General features: G+C 35.6%; 1 protein-coding gene and 1 long non-coding RNA gene across 2 annotated transcripts in view; one reads left to right on the top strand and one right to left on the bottom strand.

Moving 5' to 3' along the window:
* Positions 1 to 8,827, bottom strand: part of LOC125660887 (protein draper-like) — a 93,187-nt gene extending 84,360 nt beyond the window's left edge. Inside the window, exon 1 of the mRNA XM_056146537.1 lies at positions 7,608 to 8,827. The gene's annotated coding sequence lies outside the window, so the exon portion shown is untranslated. The remainder of the gene's footprint in view (positions 1 to 7,607) is intronic.
* On the top strand, positions 1,541 to 3,092 carry LOC130049228 (uncharacterized). Its single transcript, XR_008797716.1, has 3 exons — positions 1,541 to 1,647; positions 2,591 to 2,675; positions 2,810 to 3,092. It is a non-coding gene; the product is annotated as an uncharacterized LOC130049228 (long non-coding RNA).
* Positions 8,828 to 11,431: the final 2,604 nt, after the last annotated feature.

Here is an 11,431-nt window from a genome sequence, read left to right as displayed (position 1 = left end):
GGATGGTTGACTATTTGGGGTGTGACATATGAAACCCCAAATCGTTGCCCTTCCCAATCGGCGACGATTTGGGACGAGTGACGATTTGGGGTGTAACAGCAACTGGCGATTGGGTGAGTGCCAAGTTTAAACCCTGCCGCCGCGGCACATGTTCAAGTTGTTTACAAAGATCCTAGCTTTAAAATTGAGAGGAGTTAAAAGGACAAACCATGCACTTACTTTATATCTCCTCAAAACTGATAGACCGAATAAATAATCCACGTACACTGGGGCATTCTTAAGAAATAAGATATCATTTTTGAATGTTGTTGGGATATGACATGAATTTGGTCACGTGATCAAATCCAATAACGCCCGAAGGGCGTTATAGTAGATTTGATCACGTACCAACTTCATGTCATATCCCAATAACATTCAAAAATTATATTCTATTTCTTATATTTATATTTTCTATTTTGATTTGTGTTCTTACCGAGCTTCCATGATTATGTAGCAGATGACCAAAATAACGATCGTAGAACACAAAATATAGTTCGTTAGAGTTTTATCGAATAAAAATTAGGAACAATAGAAAGAGAATATAAGATAGAGATATTTAATTGAAAATGTTTAAAAAAGGACGAAACATGTGTAAAATAAAGGTAATTTAGAGCGTAAAGTTAACTGAAATGACGACAAGAAGAGCGGAGTAAACTACATCCGTGATGTGATTTGGTCGCGATCAGCAATGGAGAAACTGGTGTCGGTCTAGCTTACTAAATTGAAAACGCTTGTTGATCACAGATTTCGACAGAAATTCAAAGGATCTGAGAGAATTGATGGTGGGTATGATGGGTCAAGTTAACGTTAAGCTCTTAGTCGGGTTTTTGGAAAGAAACAACGGTATGTTCATCGTTAGGACTCGCGGTAAACGTAGCGATGCAGGAGACAGTAGGACAGATTTAGACAAAGTGCAGATAGGTTGCGTCTTTTATTTACCTTCAGTGTGTGTAAAAGAAAATAAAAACGAACTGACGAAGTTTTTGTTTACTTGAGAAATTTCTGTTGTAGGATTTTAATGAAGACTCGCACCGGTACCCTGACATGAACATCTAAATTTTTCGAGCTTCGAAACCAGCCTTGCTTATGCCAGATCATGCCGAGTCATAGCCGTGATGGAAGTTGCCAGGAAACAACAGGTTAAGGTAGAGACCAATAGCAACCACGTGATCAGTAAAAATCGTGTATTTTCACATGAAATTATTTTTCGGAATTCCGTACATCGCCATAGAATAGTTGAAAAACAAAAAGGGGTTCCGAAAGTACAAGTTGTTGCTGTGACTGAATCGATGATTGAGAGGGTCGTCTCGACGAAAGATAGAGAAATTTGGCCATAGTTTAGATTAGGAATACGTCAATGTAATAATAGTGGACTAAATGTTTCGTCCGTGCAGAATGGCACTTTTTACCTCACGAAATTCACCACCATGCATAGCTGCGTTACGTAAACAAAGTTGTTGATGTAGCGTGATCGTGATGCATGATGTCCGAGTGCTGCGAGTTTCAATACTGTTTATGTAGTCATTGAGAGTTTAAACAAAGTTTCTTCTGAGAAGAGGAATTCGATGGATGCATTCAACATGGACAACGAAATCATAATTTCGTTTGGTAAGTGAAAAAAATGGCAAATTGAATTTGTATTCAACCCACTTTTCCTCTGTTATTTCACAACGCGATTTTATAATAACATCTATAAACGCACAACTTGGAGCTGTTTCATTTTTTGTGCATTTATGTATTCCATATGTGCCCAAAATATAACTCCTACATGTGCATGTAATTGTAAATGGATGTCATGTATATGCCAGATTTGAAAAAAAAAATTGGGCTCTCACAGGGGGGGGGGGGTTCCACTAAAATTCTATTTGGTATAAATGATAGTACTTATAGTATCTTGAAATTTCATTGACCTAAGAGATATTTCAAATCTGGGGTTTCATGTTTCATACAAGCATGTAGGTCTACAAAACTTTAACTTTATTTAAAATATTTGTAAAATCACAAGCCCCCCTCATAGGCAAATAAATGTATTGTATGAAAATAAGATATGTATGTCCTTCTCTTGACCCACACTCCATAAAGGAGACAGGTCTGATAAATCTAGAGTTGACTTGTTTTGATATTATTAGAATGAACTGGCAGTTTATGAAAATATATCTGTCATCTCCTATTGTAATATGATAATTATGATGTTTATTCACCTCATTAAGGACCCGGGGTGGGAGGGTATGTACAGTTTAAATAGAAGGTAACTATAACAATATGAAATAAATAACAATCATGCAGATGTACTACTACTGCAAGAGTTCACATTGCTGCACTGCACACATTTAACATACATGTAGTGTTACATATGTAATACTGATTTCAGACAAGATTTTGAAAATTAACATAATAAAATACATGTTATGTGTGTGTAATTTTCAATATATCAGCATTTTAAAGTTCACTAAACATGCATTGAGACGCACAATTTTAAAATTGACATTGTCTGACACAGTATAATTAATACTGACTTTGCAAATATTAATTATGATGATTTTTTTCTAAGCATCATCCTAAGGACCAGTGCAAGTTGAAATGGGCTTCCAGCCAACAACTTCAACAGCAATTTGCCATGAAAATCAGCAAGAAAGGTACAATATTTTCTATCTTAGTAAGATAAAAATTTTCATTTTAACACCAGACATTTATAAAGACAATTCTTAGTATATTAGATATTCATCTTTTTTTCAATATTTGAATATACAGAATATATTTTTTATAACAGGTACTTCATTTACATTGATGATGTCATATCCCCATGACCCCACAACTTTACAGGTTACAGAGAAAATTTAAGAACTTCTGCAAAATGTGGGACTTGGATAGAATCAATAATGTATTTGTGAGCCCAGAGCAATGGATATATTGTGCAACATACTAAAGTGTGAATTTAATGGAAAACAAGTACATGTACTCATGTATTACATGTCTTTTTTAAAGACAATAATATTGTATAAATATAGAGGAAGTGTCATTGTTGATTATTCTAAGTTTTTGATATATCAAAATCAGTAAGCATTTCTAAATGAAAATAAAATAACTTTAATCAATGTGTTTGAATTTCTCATTTTCTACCCCCCACCCCACCCCCCTTACACACACACAGTGCATATACACTGTGAATGCAATATGCATGCATTCTTAGTTATCCAAGTGAGTTTTTGTTTCAGTGTCAGACTACAAGTAGGACTCATAAACTTATGAAGAGACATATATATTTGTGAGAGCAAGATAGCTGATATGAGCCTTGAGATCAATGGGTCGAGCCGCGGTGGTGGTCTAGAGGTTAGAGTGTTCGCCCCGCATGCGGAAGGCCAGGGTTCGAATCCCCGGCCGCGACAGACCTGAGTTCTTGAAACAGGTAGTGACAGTTCCATTGCCAAACGCTCAGCAACAGATGTGAATGTCACTGGTCCTCGGAGATGACCTTCAAAATGGATGCCCAGTGTCACAGTAGATGTGGCACGCTAAAGAACCCTCACTGCTCAATGGCTGTAAGCGCCGAGCAAAGGCCTAAAGGGGGGCAACCGGCGCGAGCTCCCCTAAAATTTTCAAGTTTAAAGTAAATCGTGGTCTCTTGTTTAGAGAAATATATACGATAAAAGAAGCCATAATATCCTCCACTCTCAGAGAAATAAATGTCTGACAAAATCTTTTGATTTATTGAATTACATGTACTTTTAGTGGAAGAACTGCTATTTTTTCCAAAAACCCTTAAAATTTGCGTTATTTTATTAATTTCACCTTTTTAAAAATGACAGAAAATAATAAAAATGCATGACTACATAGGAGACATATTTTAAGCCCTATAAAATCTGTAAAAATCCAGGAGTTTTTGGGGAATCCCCCCCTCCCTTCAAGGCGGCCCCCAGACCCCTGTCTCATACAGTTGCACCCCCCCCCCCAACTTCAATTCCTGATCCTCCCCTGAAATAGCTTATAGAAACCTTCTTATTGTCATGTTCAATTTTCAAAGAGGTAATTTGGGAATGCTTAAACATTCTAAGTTAGAAAAAGATCATTAGTTTATCTCTGCTGGCTGAATCTTTCTTCTCAATGCACCGAGTGCAATTCATGACGTCTATGTTCCTGCTCATTCTTTCTCCTCCATACCTAGCTGCAATAATGTAGCCCTATCCAATTTTTTTTTTTAATTTTGATGTATATCTCCCTAAAAAATCAAAATCAGAGAGGGCTACATTATTGCAGCTACTCCATACCATGCAGTATATTAAAGGGGTTGGGATGTAATGGAGACATTTGTTTTAACTACAACAAAATATAAGCTAAAATTTGAAATACATACGTTCTGTATTATATTTATTAATTTAAAAAAGGTATTACAAAGAATCTTCGAATTTCAGCAAGCTGTTTTTGATGGATTGTTTACAACATCTTTTAATAACCCTTTTTCTTACGAAAATGTGTAGTTTGTTAAAAGGGGGTGGGGTTAGGAATTTTTTGCTAGTTCCATATTGAACCCCATTATGGTGTATAAAAATATCAAAATAAAAAAAAATTCAATGGTTAATTTTTTTTAGCATCAACCTATCAATCTCTACCTTAACTTATCATCATAAAGTAAATAGGCTTATAACTCTGTCTACATGTCTTCGCTTCCAATATCATAGAACTTTATAAAATCACCATGCAGAAGTTGAAGACGGTATTTAAAACTGTATAAAATGAAACAACAGAATGATATGTTTAATGTTTCTCTTTTTAGGTCACCTGAATCCTGAATTCATTCAGGTGACCTATTGCTATCTGTTTTGTCCGTCGTCGTTCGTCGTGCGTTAACATTTGAACATTTTCAGCTTCTTCTCTGAAACCCCTCAACCAATTTCAACCAATTGTGGCATATAGCATCTGTGGGTGGAGGGGAACAAAAATTGTGAAATTCGTGGTCCCTGCCCCCCTGGGGCCTGAGGGGTGGGGCAAAAACCATCAAAATGAGTGTAATTTTAAAAAATCTTCTTCTTTACTCCTGGACATCAAGAAGCCAAACTGTGAGCATAATTATAATGAGCGTTGAGCCCTCTACCAAAATTGTGAAATTCATGGCCCCTGGGGCAGGGGTTCTTGTGTTAGGGTGGGGCTCTATTGGTCATATAGTGAAAATGTAGAAATTCTTTGAAAATCTTCTTCTCTGTCTCTGGGTATTTAAGTAGACAAACTAATAGCATGGTAATGATGAGCAAGGATGCCTCTTTATACCCCCCCCCCCCCCCCGCAACAAGTTGTGGGGGTTATACTGGAATCGGGTTGTCCGTCTGTAGACGCAATGGTTTCCGGGCTCTAAAGCATTATCCTTTCCACCTACCGTAACCATATCATATATATGGACTACCCATGGGATGAAGATGTTCCCTATCGATTTTGGGGTCAAAAGGTCAAAGGTCAAGCACACTGGACATCGAAGTAGCAATATGGTTTCCGGGCTCTAAAGTGTTATCCTTTCCACCTACAGTCACCTTATCATACATATGGAGTACCCATAGGATGAAGATGTTCCCTATCGATTTTGGGGTCAAAAGGTCAAAGGTCAAGCGCACTGGACATTGAAGTAGCAATATGGTTTCCGGGCTCTAAAGCGTTATCCTTTCCACCTACAGTCACCATATCATATATATGGACTACCGATGGGATGAAGATGATCCCTATCGATTTTGGGGTCAAAAGGTCAAAGGTCATGCGCACTGGACATCGAAGTAGCAACACTCAGAAAAGAGGTAGTTTATACCTATTACCAACACCCTTTGGGAGATTGGGGGTAATCGGGGGGTATTCTTAGTGAGCATTGCTCACAGTACCTCTTGTTAAAAATTGTGAAATTCATGGCCCCTGGATCAGGGGTTCTGGTGCTAGGGTGGGGCTCTATAAGTCATATAGTGAAAATGCATTATTTCTTTGAAAATCTTCTTCACTGTCCTTGGGTATTAAGTAGACAAACCAATAGCATGGTTATGATGAGCAAGGATGCCTCTTTCAAAATTGTGAAATTCATGGCCCCTGGGTCAAGGGTTCTGGTATTAGGGTGGGGCCCTATTGATCATATAGTGAAAATGCATTTTATTTCTTTGAAAATCTTCTCCTCTGCTGCTGGGTATTAAGTAGACAAACTAATAGTATGATAATGATGATCAAGGATGCTTCTTTCAAAACTGAAATTTATGGCCCCTGGGTCAGGGGTTCTGGTGCAAAGGCGGGGCTGACCACATAGCTATTCAATGTTTCTTCCATCCAAAAGTAAAATTCTTATATTTAAACACAAACCTAATTCAAACATTGGAAGGTTGTTACATGATACTCAGGTGACCTATAAGGCCCCTGGGCCTCTTGTATAAATTGATGATTGTTTACAAAATAAAATCTGTATAAATATCCTGCTGCGTTTGTTTCTGTTATGATATCATTGCAGTGGCGGATCCAGGTTTTACGAAGGGGTGGGGTGAAAGTCAAGTATTAGCCAAAATACTCAGCCATTTTGGGTGCCAATATGGAATTTTACTCGCACTATTTCTATTATTTAAATTTGTGGCGAGAGGGGGGGGGGGGGTCTAAATCCCCCACTGCATTGCATAAGGAAGAACCCAGGTGAAAATATGGTGATTGTATTCATACGCAAGAACAAACTGATCAAGTGACCAAATTCATGTCATACGAAATTGAACATCGATTTCATTAGTACTGTCATATAAGGAGGTGTATTGGCAAATGTAAATATAAATAAATAATTCACGTACACTGGGGCATTCAAATAAATAATTCACGTACACCGGGGTATTCAAATAAATAATTCACGTACACTGGAGCATTCAAATAAATAATTCACGTACACTGGGGCATTCAAATAAATAATTCACGTATACTGGGGCAAATGAAAAATAGTCCGAAATATCTGACGTTTTCCTGGCTTTTTTATTATTTTGATATTTCGGCCACGGTAAAAAAAAAAAGCCAGGAAAACTGCAGATATTTTGGACTAATGAAAACTGACAGCTGTTCAAATCTAATATCCAAATCTGTATATAAATCCCGTGAAATGACTCCTACCCATGATTGATAACCTTGGTGTAAGGTTAACGACTATGATCATTTAGTTCAGTCGTAGATCTATACATTATTTAAACTACAGCAAACGTTTAGCGACCCCAGCTACTCACACCCAGAGATCTGCCTAGTTGTGTAACTGAATATAGTACATTTTAACTAGAACTTGTGAATCTAGATCAAAAATGGTAAACTATCTTACAGTCTATTTGTTTACTAATAGTAAAATATCTTACAGTCTATTTGTTTACTAATAGTAAAATATCTTACGGTCTAGATCAATTTCAGTGTTTACTGGGTACATGGTCTCATGGCTTGCGTAATGAAGCAGTTTTTCAAATGTTCTAAAATTATCTGATAGATTTTGTGAAGAACTATCCGAACTTGAAACAATTTCTAATCATCGTGTCAAATCACACTTACTACTTTCATAACCTTAACTCGGGAAAATAAACGAATAATATACTTACCTAGCACCTTCTAAATCTTACAAGTCTTCAAGGACAAAAAGTTTTCAGACTCTTACGTAGGTCGCCGGTATGCTTTCGTCATCGACTTTTCATGATATTTGTGACGTTTCCATTTTGACGTCACAATAGATACGCGCTTACCAAACTTAGCCAAAGACCAAGATTCAATAATTCCGTCCGTGATTTTTTCTTCCTTTTTTTTTTTTAAATTTCTTTTTAGCGAACCAAAAAATAAGGTTTACAAACTGTTATAATATTTGTGTTAGAAAACCTAATCAGAGTCTCTGAATGAAGTAAAATTGTTAGAACTTACATTTGAACATTTCGTATTATCATTTGCAATAAAATATGTGCAAACCAAAGTGGATTGAAATTGACTTAAGAGCTTGTCTACGAGAAAACCATGCAAATATATAAAAATGAAGGAAATGGTGGTCATCAATATCATTTTTAATCATTTATATCATTGGAGTATATGGTTGGAATAATTATAATTTGAGGTCAATTTATTGATAGGTCGTTTCTATTTTTAGTAACAGCGCATTCTGTATTTACACGTGGATTAGTCTTTGAACACAAGAAAAATCCTTAAATATTAGGGTTTTATTTTTTCAAAAATGCAAATCAATTCTGAAGGCTTATGAAAAGAATGGATTTTTTATGATATTTCCATGTAAACCACTTATGGAGAAATCGTGTTTGACATCATAAGTGTCCATATAGAGATTACAAGGAGCCTGTAATTTGGCATTGTGCCAAACTTTTTTCATTTTGTGTTATATGGTCAATTTTGAAATAGGTGTTGCTGCAAAAGTAACGCTTAAATTTCTTTAAAAGTGTATAATACTTTGATATCAAATCCTTGTCTGTAAAATATAAAAAATTGTACTTTGGACTTTTGGCCGTTCATTTGCAATTAAAATTTAAAAACTGACAAAAATGAATATTTTTAAGCATTTAAAATTATCTTTCAAAAGATTAAAGATTTAAAATTTGTGATATTAGATGCATAAATTGTTTGGAAATTTAATTTTATTTATAGATTTAACATTTTCTAATAAATAAATCCCAGTAATCTACTATTTTATATGAAAAAGGGGGTCTTTTAATGAAATAGACCTGTTGCTGGAATTACCTCCCCTTTGATGCACTCTTCATACGTAGAAGGTACAAAATGATAGCAATATTATGGAATGTTATGATTCCAACTTGAAATGGGATTTGAGAATTTGTACATTATGTTTATGTGATATCAGTGAAAGACATAACAGTATCTGTGAATGTAATCCAGAAATTTCTAAATATTGGCAGGGTTTAAAAAGTATCCGGTACTTCGTCCTGTTATACTGTAAACTAGTACCAGTGGTCAGGCATTTTGTCATTGAAGAATTGAAAGCGTTCTTTATGGGCCGGCACGAGCCGGCCCATTCTATGAAATAAGAATTTGAGAAGCGTATGAGTTTCTGCGGGATGAGTGTGTATTTTTTTTTTTAAGTTGGATTACTGATTATCATGATACGTTTTCATTTTGTATGTAAAGTAATTCGGTGGTGTTTTTTAAACATTTGTTTTTTGTTTTTGTTTTTTTGTTTTTGTTTTTTTTGTGTAACACACAGTTCACGTGCGCTTATCTGCTGACCTATTTATAGAGGTGGCGTCATTTTTGTTTTGTTTTGAAAAATGCATAATTCCAAGGGTGCTAAAGAATGTTTTGATTATTGCATTATACTATTTTGTTAAATATTGTCACAGGTTGTGCCAATAAAATTTTCAATCTTGAATAAATCTGATTTATTTCATAGCGAAAGGTTATGATATTTGGATAACCCAAATTAAATGTCACAGTTTTAATATGGAAAGTGTGAAATTAAATTAATGCAGTATTCATGCAACAGTCATTGGTTGAATTATTTTGCACATTAGAAAATGTTTGCTTAATATATTCAAGTGATAAAAGCTCAATATTTTCCAATAATGAACATTGTAAATATTCATCAAACTTATAACATCCAAGGAGCAGAATAACCCATATCTATTATTTTTAGGTCATTCAGATGAGGCTTGTAAGCCATGGTCCTGTGTCACGATAGGCGTTAGCACGATAAAGAACCCTCACTGCTCAATTCGCCCGAAGGTGACGTCTCTATAAGAGTGAAAAATTCGAGAATGAGACGTAAAGCAGCATATAAACACATTATTCTGAGGTCACAATGGTTTAAGGTTAAGGTTCAGACTGCTCTTTAAAAAAGTCCACTGGAGAACCTTTGCCTACTGGACATACACGTAGTTCACAGATCTTTAAGGAGTAACAGATTACTGTTCATTTTGTATGTTAATGGGTCGAATTTGGACACTTGTCCAATCAATATGTTTACGAGACAGTTTTAGTTTATGGAAACAATGATACTCTCTTGGAAATGTGTTCGGCCCATAACTTTGGTGCGTGCACCAATGTTTCTTGTTCCTTGATAATTCATGCATTTACCGAGAATGCTTAGATGTTATATGGAGGAAATCAAAGAAAATATGCATCTATAGTCAGTCCAGATGTGAGGATCTAGTGCAGCCCCCCCCCCCCTCCCCGAATTAGCAAAATGTATTTACCATCATGATTGATGACAAAAATTTGTTATTAGTTTACATATATGCACTAAGTAATGAGGACAGGACAAAATAAGAAAAGGGTGAAATAAAAATGCATAAAGTGAACTCAAAGAATGTATACTGTAACAGTTTGCTCGGTATCTTTCTTCTTCAGTGCTCAATGTAACAATATGACATACTTGATGCTTAATCATAGGTTACGATTCAACATGCGAAAATTTACACCTTTCTCTATTTTACCAACAACAAATATATAGATATTGTAAACTGATGGTATTACGTATATGTATACATGTATGCTAATGTAGTTTCTTAAAGTCATTGATGTAGGTAGAGCTTGGATCATCATTATACTTTGTTCATCATGAGAAATTGATCGGGAAAAAATTTGGAAAAATCATTTATCTGACAGGGAAACCGAAGATTATCTAGATCAGGTCTCTTTAGGTAAATCAGCCTCCCCCCTCTACTTTTTTATGGCAATCAATAAATAATAGAAATGGAAGCTTGAACTGATGAATTAAATCCTTGCCCCCCCCCCCCCCCCCCATTATTATCATTATTAAGGATTTTGAGCTTCGGGTTGTGTTAAAAGTAATTTTAGGGAGGTTGGGGGGTTCTATAAAAAATTTGCCACCCGCCCACACCCTCCGCCCTGGTGATGAGTGCCAACTACGGGGCCTCTCCACCTAGCTACACTGTATGTGTTTAGACAGGACAGACTATACCAGTCGGGTCAGGTATAAACAGTACATTTCATTACAAATTATATTTCCAATTATTACAAGCGAACTTCTTTACTTTTGTGCGAATTCGGACGTTTTTATTATCTGACTTTCATCTTCGGTGCAATTTATGTGATTACTGTCAGTTGGTATTTAAGCTATATTTCATTTGTACGTGTAATGGTGTTGGGAGTGGAGTGCGAATGCAAAGAATATTTCTGTATTTAGATATATTCAACATTATTGATTATTTTATGATTTTAACAAGATCATTCACTATCTAAGAGCATTTTACCATTACCACCCCTCTTCTCTCAATATACTGTTTATAATCATTAATTTCCGATATTGAATATGGCTGCTTCGAACCCTTTCGCATGGATTTAGAATGTAGAATAATACGCTACATGTAAGAATAAAAAACAAAAGAAAGACAAGAAAAGAACATGCACATTCCTTTTAGCTCACCAGGACGACTATCCGGAGAGCTACATG

This window comes from Ostrea edulis, chromosome 8 (genome assembly GCF_947568905.1).
Source record: "Ostrea edulis chromosome 8, xbOstEdul1.1, whole genome shotgun sequence".
NCBI lineage: Eukaryota > Metazoa > Mollusca > Bivalvia > Ostreida > Ostreidae > Ostrea > Ostrea edulis.
This window is presented reverse-complemented; position numbering and strand designations above follow the sequence as displayed.